Raw genomic sequence first — 10,425 nt, forward strand, 5'->3', positions numbered from 1 at the left:
TAGAGATCAGTTCTCCTTATTTCCATCCAAGGACTCATTCTATTGCTAATTTACTAAATTTCTTTCAGAACTGGTTTAACTTTCATTAAATGCTTCTTCATCGATGTCAGTGATCTTTTCCTTTGCTAATGTCATAAAATTCATGAATAGGCTAATTTTGAGCCTTCTTTGATTCCTGGAACAAATCTACTTACGAAGTTTCATTACTGAAGCACAATGTAGGATTTAATTTGTAACATCAAAATCCTTCTAGCTCTCCTGGTGGGACTTGCTGCCAGGGTTTCCCTCTCCTCTTCAGCACTTACTCACCTTCCTTTTCACGGGCTTCTCTTTTCCCAGCTAAAAACAACCACAGCTTCCCAAGACCCCACCCTTCCGCTTTCTTTGCTTCCCTCTCTCCCAGCCTCTGAAATGAATGTTCTGGGCCAGTAGGCACCACTTGGCCACCCACTTTCTCCTGGACCCCATAATCCACCCTACTCCCTTCTGTATCCTCCCTGGCCTGGGGCGTACTCATCTTGCTTCACTTTCTGGGTGGACCTCTGGGGCCCCTGTTCCCTGCCCTGACTCCTCCATCTTCTCCCAGGGCCATGAGTCGAATCCCCTTTCTGCTCCTCTTTCTCACAGCTTCTTCTACCACCAACAGGATCTCAGGTTGGTGACACCTGATGCGTCCAGGCTCTTGTTTCCTCTCCCCACCTGCCCACTAGACACAAGATTTCACTGTCATCCCAGATTCCACAGGTCTGAACTGAAGTTCCTTCTCTTTCTTCTTCAGCCTCCCACTTCCCACAGTTCCTCAAGGGAGAGAAGCCCCTTCTCTCCCAGTGCAACTTGGAATCAGAAGCCTTGGCGCTCCTCTTGGACATGTTAGTTTTCTTGGACATGCTTCTCGTACATAATCAATCTCATTCTCTCCTTCCAAACTCTGATAGCCAGGTAATTGTGACCCCATTTGACAGATAAGGAAGCTGAGACTCCAGGAAAGGAAGCAATTTACCAGATTGGGCAGCTGTTAATTGCAGAGCCTAGGGAGAGGTGGGGATGCCCCCGGCACCCTGTCCTCAGCAGACCCCCCCCCCCAGGGTGTGTCGCAGCTCCCTGGATGTCTCACTGTCCTGCTTGTGCCTCTTGCCCCATTTTCTTACTCAGTTGGTGATGAAGTCAGATACCCAAACACTAAGCCACAGCCTCCCAATCGTGGCAGCATGTGAAAGAATTAGGCACCAAGTTCTGGAAATTGTGACTCCAAAGTCCCCCAGCTTCCTTCAACATAAGGATGTGGCTTTTTGTCTATGGCTTCCGAGTATCTAGAAAAACACCGCCAACGCGGACGTGTAATCCTTAGGAGCGAGCAGTGCAGGGCAGGTGTGGAGGGTACAGGCTTTGGGGTCCGGCCAGAGACCTCAGGCAAGTCACTAGACCGCTCTGAGCTTCTGGTCCTCATCTGGGAAGGTAACGATTTCCTTCGCCCTCTGGCTCCCTTAGCATCAAGTGAACTTAAAGCCCGAAGAGCCAGCGCCGTGCCCAGGACGTGGTGGGGGTCAATGAACTGCGTCGATTACTATCAGAAGTTGATGCCAGGAGGGGACCTGCGTGTGAATCTCCGGGGAGTCTCAGGGCGGAATGCAACGGGCGTGGCGGCGCCATCTGGCGGCCGTTTTCTGCTTTGCTGCATTTCAGCCCACGCCGAGCGAAGGAGACCCCCGAGGCCCTTCATCGAGCAGCGTCGGATTCTGGGGGCGGCCGAGAGTGGGCAAGCAGGGCTTGGGCTACATGGGTGTCACCTGGGGTGTTAAGACTCTCGTCTCCCCTTCCCACTTCATCTGTAAACATAGATTTCATTGTCTCCCCCAATTCAGCAGGCTTTAGCGGAGCTCATCCTCTCCCCGCTTTGCTCTGGCCGCTGACTTTCTCATCTGCGACTCGTCTTCCACCGAGGAGGCATTATTTGTTGACTAACTGCACGACAATTCCTTTCACTTTTAAATGATTCTTTAAGTAGCAAGCCCCCCAGACCTTAATGCACATGTTAAAGTCTAGTATGTGACATGGTGGCATTTCAAATCACTAAAGAGGTATTATTCAATAAAGGGGCTGGACTGGTTAATTTAATTAACTATTAAAATATAAAATAATTTCATCCTCTTCCTTTCTCTTCATTAAATATTAATTATTGGCATCTTCCTTCCTTTGTCAAAAAACCCACAAGGTGGGTTCAAATGTGATAGTTGACCTGGGGTTGGGGATTACTGAATCAGGGAATGTGCCCCAAGTATGGGTGGGGGCCCATGCGTGAAGGGGTAGCATCCTTGAGGAGCTGGGAGAGTGGTTGTGCTGGTTGTGCCAGGGGACAGGGAGAAAGTAAGTAAATACATGGAGGGTAATGGGAGCCAGGTTTCTTTCTGCTGGAAAGGGAGGTACAAATCTGGAAAGGGCAGAGGTGGAAATGAACCCTTTGATTTGGGGTTGGAATTGGCGATATTGGTCTGAAAAGTTGTGATTTTTCAGTATACATAAACGAAGAAATAAATAAAGATGTAAATCTGAGTGTATGTCCATGTGTTTCAGTGTGGGTACATGTACGTATCGATGTCCACTAGCTTTGTCACTGAAAAGGTCTGGGAACACGACACACTTGTGCCAATGACCACACCCACCACCCAGGTCTTGTTTACCAAACACCGCACTCCACCAAAAGGAACTAGAGCTCCCCGGAGAAGTGAAGAAAAGGCAAAGTACAAGATGAACCCAGGACATCCTTAGTGCCAGAGAATTAGGACTTGCACTACAAGTGGAGGGACATTTAGAGGGAAAAAAAACAGGAAAGCAAATTTGAAGGGGCTTCCAATAACCAAACCTGGGGCAACTGGACCATCAAAATAACTAAATATAGTCATAGATCATAATCCAGTAAGTAAAATAAGAACCTAAGAGTCCCTACTTATATAAATGAGTAAATAACAGTGACAGAAGGATTGGAAACATTAGAACATCACTGTTTGGCAGCCACCATAATAAGAACTCATTCCAGCAGGGGACATGAAGGTGAGCCAAACTGTATGAGTGAAAGGCGGTGAGGGAGCACAGAGTTTTATACAGTCCCAAAGTGTCTCCCCACAAAACATTTATTATGTACAAAAGGAAGAGAAGAAACTTTATATTGGAAAAACCTGGCATGTATTGTTTTCATCAAGTGGACTAAATTATTACCACCAGCTGTGGGGCACAGAAACATCAGGGTCACCCACTAGGTTGCAAGGAGGAGAAGGCAGTGCACATGAGAAAGACTGAGGGGTGGACTCAGGCGGAAAGGGACTGCAGGGGCAAGACAACTGGCTGCCATGTGTGACCCAGAAGTGGAACCTTAGCTCTCAATGATGCTACTGGGACAACTGGTGACATGTGAATAGAGTCTTCAGCTGGAGAACATGCAGGAATTCTTTGTCCTATTCTTGCAACTTTTCTGTAACTTGAAAGCTGTTTTACACTAAAATGGTAAAACAACTAGAGGATGGAGCCGCTGGCTCCGGTGAAGAAGAGAATCTTGCTTCCTGCCCTGAGACCATCAGACCGCCTTCCCACCCACTTCTGTCAGAAACAATGCGATAACCGGACAAAATACTCACCTGACCTTGGGAAACAGGCAGCGTGGGAGAAGAGGGAACAAATGAGACGAGTCCTTCCCTCTTCCAGGCTTTCTGCCTGCAGGTAAAATCCAGACTGAGACAAAAAAGGGAAACCCAAGCAGAGCCCAGTAATCTCACTGAGTTCAAGAGACAGAGATGGAAATTTGGGGAGGCCTAGACGCTTGAACTGGCAGGACAGAGAAGGGCAGGAGGAGGGAGAAGCAGATAAAGGGCTCTGGAAATCTGCAAAGGGTCCCCGAGTCTGGCTAAATACCAATGTGCACACATTGGCGGAAACTCCATGGAGCCAGACCAAAACTCCTTCCAGAGAAAGAACAATTACTGCAGAGCCATAAGTTGGACAATTCCCAAAACTCATAAGAATTAGGAATTGTTTGAGTTCCCACCAGCCAAAGAGAAGAGATTTCACTGAATGCGTAGGGTGTTCAGTAGAGAGCCCAGAAGTGCCACACCTTAAAAGTGGGTTAAATTCTCCATAGAGGAAGGCCTAGACCCATGTTGAAAGAGCTTAAAAACAAGTATTAAAAGATCCAAGTGGTTTGCAAGTAAATTAACTGCTTGCCATCCAAACTCCAACATTCTTTAAATGAGCACAACAAAATCTAGCACCCCAAAACAAAAATGTCACAATGTCTGGCATCCAGTAAAAAAAAATTACTTGACATAATAAGAAGTAAAAGGCTGGGGGGAGGATAGAGCTCAGTGGGAGAGTGTGTGCTCAGCACGCACAAGGTCCTGGGCTCCATCCCCAGTGCCTCCACTAAGAAATAAAATTAAAAATTAATTTAAAAATACATAAAGAAACCTAATTACTCCCCCTAAAAAAGACCAAAACCAAAATTATATACATATATAAAGAAGAAGTTAAACGTTACCTTTAGCCAGTGGAAAAATCAGGTACTATAAGCTGACCCAGAAATGACAAAGATGATAGAATTTTTCAAATTTCCATTCTAAAATGAACTCCAACTAATAGTCCTTGGTGAAACTTGGGAATGGGACCCTGCTTCTTACCCATCTTGGTGAACTGTTTCCACCTCACAGTGCACAGCAGTCAGCTTCCCCTGTCAGTGGACAAGTGGCTGCAGTGACCTTGGCACTGGCCTGGGTGGAGGCGCAGTCTTTACACACCAGGCCCTGCTGCTTGACATTTTGTTTAACTTCAAACTTCCATTTCAGGAGCAATGTCATCTTCCATGGGAAGCCCTCCCTAACTGCCCAGGTCAGGTCCCCGTAATACATTCTCACTGCCCTGTTCGCTCATCCTGGCCGTTTATCTCAGTTGGTGTGAATTTGTGTGAGTGTTTTATTAGCATCTGTCTGCCCCATTAATGCCCTGAACCCAAGAAATGAGGTTAAGTGTTTTCCTTGAATCTCCAGCACAAAGCGCAGTGCCTGCATAGGGTGTCCTGATAAACATTTGCTGAATGAATGAGGCATACGTGAACAAATGCAATGGGCATAATGAGTTTCATTTGGTCTTCCAAGCAAATTCTGAGGGTAACTGACAAACCATTGGTATCCAGAGGAGGGCACGCCAAACTTCTGATGACCCAGAACTCGCCAGACTCAGCCTTAGATATGCTTCAGGGAAGCCTACCAAGTGCAGGTAAATATTCGGGCCCCTGTCTGGCTTCCTTTTGATGACTTATTCTTGACAGAGGCATTTCTCCTAAGTGTCAAGTTCTTCAGGTCATCATCTGTAACGCTGAGAGCATTGTCCTTACAAGTGAGACTGACCCAGACAGAAAACGGGAGGATTGTAGTAGATGCTGTTTAAAACCCCTTTCAATCTTGAAAGTGTATGATTTTTGACGTTAACCAGCCAATCTTTTTCTTTTTTAATTTTAGCTTTATTGAGGTATAACTGACATATAAAATTGTAAGACATTTGAAGTGTACATTGTGGTGATTTGATATACATGTACCCTCCCCTCCTTCCCCTTCCCCGCTCCCCTTCCTTCCCTTCCTTTCTAGGTCTGCTCTCTTAGCAAATTTCAATTATTTAACCAGCCAACATTTCTGCCAGCTCAGTTGCAGGGACGCGGTAATTCCTCACTTCCGCCACTAGGTGGCACTTTTAGTTTTAAATTCTCTGCCTGGCGGGAGATTGGGAATCCTTTTCACTTTTAAACCCACACTCGAGTTTGTTTTGTAGAAGAGAGAACTGGTAACTAAAAGCTTGTAACATCCTGCAGCCTCCTGCAACCCTGGGATGCCGGTAGGGGTGCGGGATGGGGTTTGAGAAGTCCGCAATCGGACTCACGTGGAACGCTCGTGAGAGGGGTCTCCCTCCTCTCCACGCTCTCCCTCCTCCTCTGCTCCCGGCTCACCTGCTGTCTCACCTCCGAGGAGGGTCCGGGGTGTCTGGTGCTGAGACCCGCAGGGCTGGAGATGCCTTGAGCAAGTTCCGCGCCTCCCTGACCCTCATCTTTAAAGTCAGGGTGCGCGGGGTGTGCCTCCTGGGTAGATCCCAAGCTGGGGGCAGCCGAGAACATCTTATTTCTGAAACAGAGGTTCCCAGGCTCCACCTCCAGAGCTTGATTCTGATTAGGGCGAGGGCACTTTCCAGGTTACTGGGAAGATTAAGTAAGACAAAACCTAGCCAGCAGGACTTTCAGGAAATCGAGGCCTGTATGTAAAGCTCCTCATACCACGGGCAGCGTGTAGTAAGTGTTGGTTGAATGGGAGCTTTTGTTATTTTTACCACTACTGGTGAGCAGCCCAGGTGCCTAGGACGGTGTCTGTGCGGAGTTGAGGCCCAGTAAATATTGTCAAATGAATCAACAACCTCCCAGTCAGACCCTGGGGGTGGAGGCCCCGACCCCATCCGGGAGGGCAAGGGAACTAGTGTGACCACCTGCCCCACCAGGACCCACACCCCTGCCCACCGGGTCTCCAGGGGCCCCTTGATCCCAGGAGTCCCGGGAAGTCGGGGGTGGGGGGTCCCATCCTGAGAAGACAGTGGCCTTAGTGAGGCTGTCAGAGCCCTAAAGCCAGGTGGGGACACAGGCTGTGCACCCTGGCCCACAGTGGCATCTTGGGAGGGGGCTGTCTGCCCACCAAGTCACATGTATTACCTTTGTGGTAAGACCTTCCATAGCTAGAGGGCTTCAGTCACCTGGTGAATGACGAAATCACTGACAAGGGCCAGCCCCAGCAGAGGTCCGTGGCAGTTGGCTGGAACACAGTGGCAGAGAACTCAGGGTGACTGGTGGGCCAGTTGTGCTCCCAGCTACCCATGGGCTGGTTGGAGCCACTTCTGAATCTCCCACCCTTGGGCAGAGCAGTTCTGTTTGTTCTCCCAAACCTCAGAGATTCCAAGAACTAAATCTGAAGCTCCTGAGGCAAGAACTGTCCCAGCCTTGTGCTGCCAACAGGAAGGCTCTGCTGGCTTCAGGAGAAGGGGTAGGTAGTAGGCCCACAGCCCTTGGCAGTTCCTTCCCACCAGCCAGCCAGGGAACTCAGGGAGCCATCTGCCATGTGGTTCCCTGCGACCTCCAGCAGGGGGCAGTCTGTCTGAGAAGTCTGGGGGCCATGCCATCACAACCTGGTGTAGGCTTCCTCAGGCCAGCACCCGGGGGTCCAAAAGAGCAGACAGCAGAGGTCAGTGTCCAGCATAAAATCAGCATGCTTGGCCCTTTACCTGTCGGACTCATGGCCTGGCACAGAGGATGCCCTCAACTGTTGTTATTGAAAGAGTGAATAAATGAATAAATGAATGAATGAAAAAGAATCTTTGTTTCTATTGTAGAGACGAGGTAGCTGAGGCCAGAAGGACTTTGTCCCAAGTTCACCCAAATTAGAAGCTGACTCAGCCCACTAACACCCAGTCCTGGACATTCTCCCTACTCCAGAAGGAGAGGGGCTTTCCAAGGCGGGGGAGGGGAGGCCAGACCTGTAGAGCTGGGGTTGGAGGGTTGGGGTCAGGATCAGGCATGTGATCTTACAAATGGGCCCCTCCCACGACCAGCTGTGTGCCTTTGGGTGGGCGTTTAACCTTCTCTGAACCTCAATAAAGTGAGCCAGTACCACTAACCTCAGGGCAGCGCGGCCTTGAATCAGAGCACGACAGCCCCTTCCAAACACCACTCATTCTTTGTTGCCGTTGTTGTTGTTGTAATTATTCAAAACGAATAAATAAAAACCCTACGTAGTTTGGTAGTAGATACAATTGATTGATTTTCTGATATTTAGAGGAAGAAATTAGTTCTGTCTCAATCCCACCTTCTTTATATATATATATATAAACTACACATAGTGTTAGATATGTAATTATGTGGTTATAAATAATATGATTACTTACATTTTTTCCTTAAAACCTTGGACTTACAATCATACATATTCACCCAAATAACCATGATCCCCCTTCTTCTTCTTTTTTTTAGTTATTAGGTTTATTTGCTTATTATTTTATTATTATTTTTTGATGGAGGTGCTGGGGATTGAACCCAAGACCTCTTGCATGCTAAGCAGGTGCTCTGCCACTGAGCTATACCCTTGCCCTGCCTTTTTCTTTAGTCTCTATTTTTAAATAGGTTTGGTTCTCACCACCAGACCTTCCTCTGTAGCTTTTCCTTGCTTGGTCTTGTTTATTTGGATTTATCTCTGGATGGTTGTGTCCAGCACAGACAGGTCTTGTTTTTTTCAAGAAGCCATGGAGCTGCATTTCCTGAGTGTCTGCACATTGCCTAATCTCTGTAAGGATGCTTTGATGTGTAACATGTTTTTAAAGTGTAGTCATCATTAATTGCCTTTTTTTAAAATAAACTTTTGTTGAGGCACAACGTTGTTCCAGCTATTTGCTGTGGTGACATGCACTACCTGGAAATGCATGGCAGTATTATTATTCACAACATTCAAAAGGTGGAAGCAACCTGAGTGTCCTCTGACAACTGGATGGATGGGTCAATAAAATGTTGTTTCTATGTACGGTAGAATATTATTCAGTCTTAATGAGGAAGGAGATTCTGGTACGTGCTACAACATGGCTGAACCTTGAGGACATGATGCTAAGTGAAATAAGCCAGTCACAAAAGGACAAACACTGTATGATCCCACTTAGATGAAATTTCTAGAATAGTCAAATTCATTGAGACATAAAGTAGAATGCGGTTGTCAGGCATGAGGGGGAAAGGGGACTTTAATGGGTGCAGAGTTTCCGTTTCTCAAGATGAAAATGTTCTGGAATCTGTTGCACAACTGTGTGAACATATTTAACACACTGAACTATACACTTAACAATGATTAAGATGATACATTTTATGTCATTTTATTAACCACAATTTAAAAAAACCAGTGATGTAAAACAGCGACCACCATTTTATTATGTTTATAGGCTCTCTGGGTCGAAAGTCTGGGCACAGGGAAGATAGTTCTGCTCTGCTCCAGGATGTCTGAACCCTCAGCTGGGGTGACCCCAGTGGCTGGGGCTGGAAGAGCTGGGGCCAGAGAGTCCAACATGGTTCCTTTACTCAGGTGTGTGGCACGTAGGATGGGCAGCTCCTCTGGGCCTGTGGACCATAGCCCTACAGGTGGCACCTCCGGGCGGGCAGCCTCAGAGTAACCAGGCTTCTTGCAGGGTGGTTCAGGGTCACAAGGATGAGTGCTCCCCGCAGGCGAGGAGGAAGCGGCGTGGCCTTTCATCAGTCTCAGAAGTGGTGTTGTATCACTTCCCACCATATTTTTTGGTCCACCAGTCACAAAGCCCATTCAGGTTCAAGAGGTGGGGACACAGACCCTCTCAATGGAAGGAATGTCAAATCATTTGTGTTCATGTTTTTAAACCACCACAAACATAAACACAAAAAAAGGACACAAATCATGAGGGTATTGCTCGATGAAATTTTCCAAAGTGAACCTCTCATATAGTTAGCACCGAGATCAGGAAATAGAACACTCCCCGAAACTCAGAAACCCCTCTTGTGCTCCACCCTCCACCCTCATCCCCGACTTCTAGCACCAAAGGTTACTTTTGCTTGAGTTGAACTGAACTGTACACTTCAAAATGGTTAATTGTGTGTTGTGTGAATTTTACCTTAATTAAAAAAAAAAATAAGAGTCCAGAGGTCTCAGCCAACATGATATCAGAAGGAACTCCGTGCTGATATGGCAAATACAGGTCTTCCTGTTACCCATGCCTTGATCAATAACTGAAGCTTGACTTGCTAATTAGCCTAATGATGTCAGAAATGTTCTTTTAAAAACATTGGTGAATATAGTGCCTCATTGACTAAACTGATGAATGTTCGAAACAGGCTCTCATTGGCGAAATGAAAAGCGTTGTGTTTCAAGATAAGTGGATTGCCTTGAAATAGTCTAAAAGCACTCCCACCCATACTGCATAAGACATGAGAATCCAGCAAAATTTATCACCTGCCCCTAAGGCTTGATTTTTAATGGACCAGTTTACAGCAATTGATTTGGGAAGTTTTCTGGTTGTTTGGTGCTTATCATTGATAAGGCAAAGACTCTGGTCTCTAGGATATGTGTCTGCCGCTGGTGAAGGATGTGGTTGGATTTCCTAAAAAGGCCAAGAGTCAGGACTTGAGACTTCATCAAATTTACAGAATAGGGTATCTGAGCTATTCTATGTCTGCTTGCTGACAACGTTTGGTTAATAAATATCTTTATGTTTAGCAGAATTTGATCTGGTCTTCCTTGCAATGTGATAACAAGAACGTGGAGGAGAAGCGAACACCCACCCCAGACTTCTTTGACCAATACACTAACCCACCAAGTGGTCTGAGTTGTGCTGAATCAAACCAGTTTAGGT

General features: G+C 46.8%; 1 long non-coding RNA gene across 2 annotated transcripts in view; it reads right to left on the reverse strand.

Moving 5' to 3' along the window:
• The window catches only part of LOC116663798, a 34,647-nt gene extending 30,794 nt beyond the window's left edge, over window positions 1-3,853 (reverse strand). For both annotated transcript variants that reach the window (XR_004320152.1, XR_004320151.1), the window contains exon 1: window positions 3,630-3,853. This is a non-coding gene — a long non-coding RNA (uncharacterized LOC116663798). The remainder of the gene's footprint in view (window positions 1-3,629) is intronic.
• Between the last annotated feature and the right edge of the window lie 6,572 nt (window positions 3,854-10,425).

The sequence above is a fragment of the Camelus ferus genome, chromosome 5 (assembly GCF_009834535.1).
Source record: "Camelus ferus isolate YT-003-E chromosome 5, BCGSAC_Cfer_1.0, whole genome shotgun sequence".
Lineage (NCBI taxonomy): Eukaryota > Metazoa > Chordata > Mammalia > Artiodactyla > Camelidae > Camelus > Camelus ferus.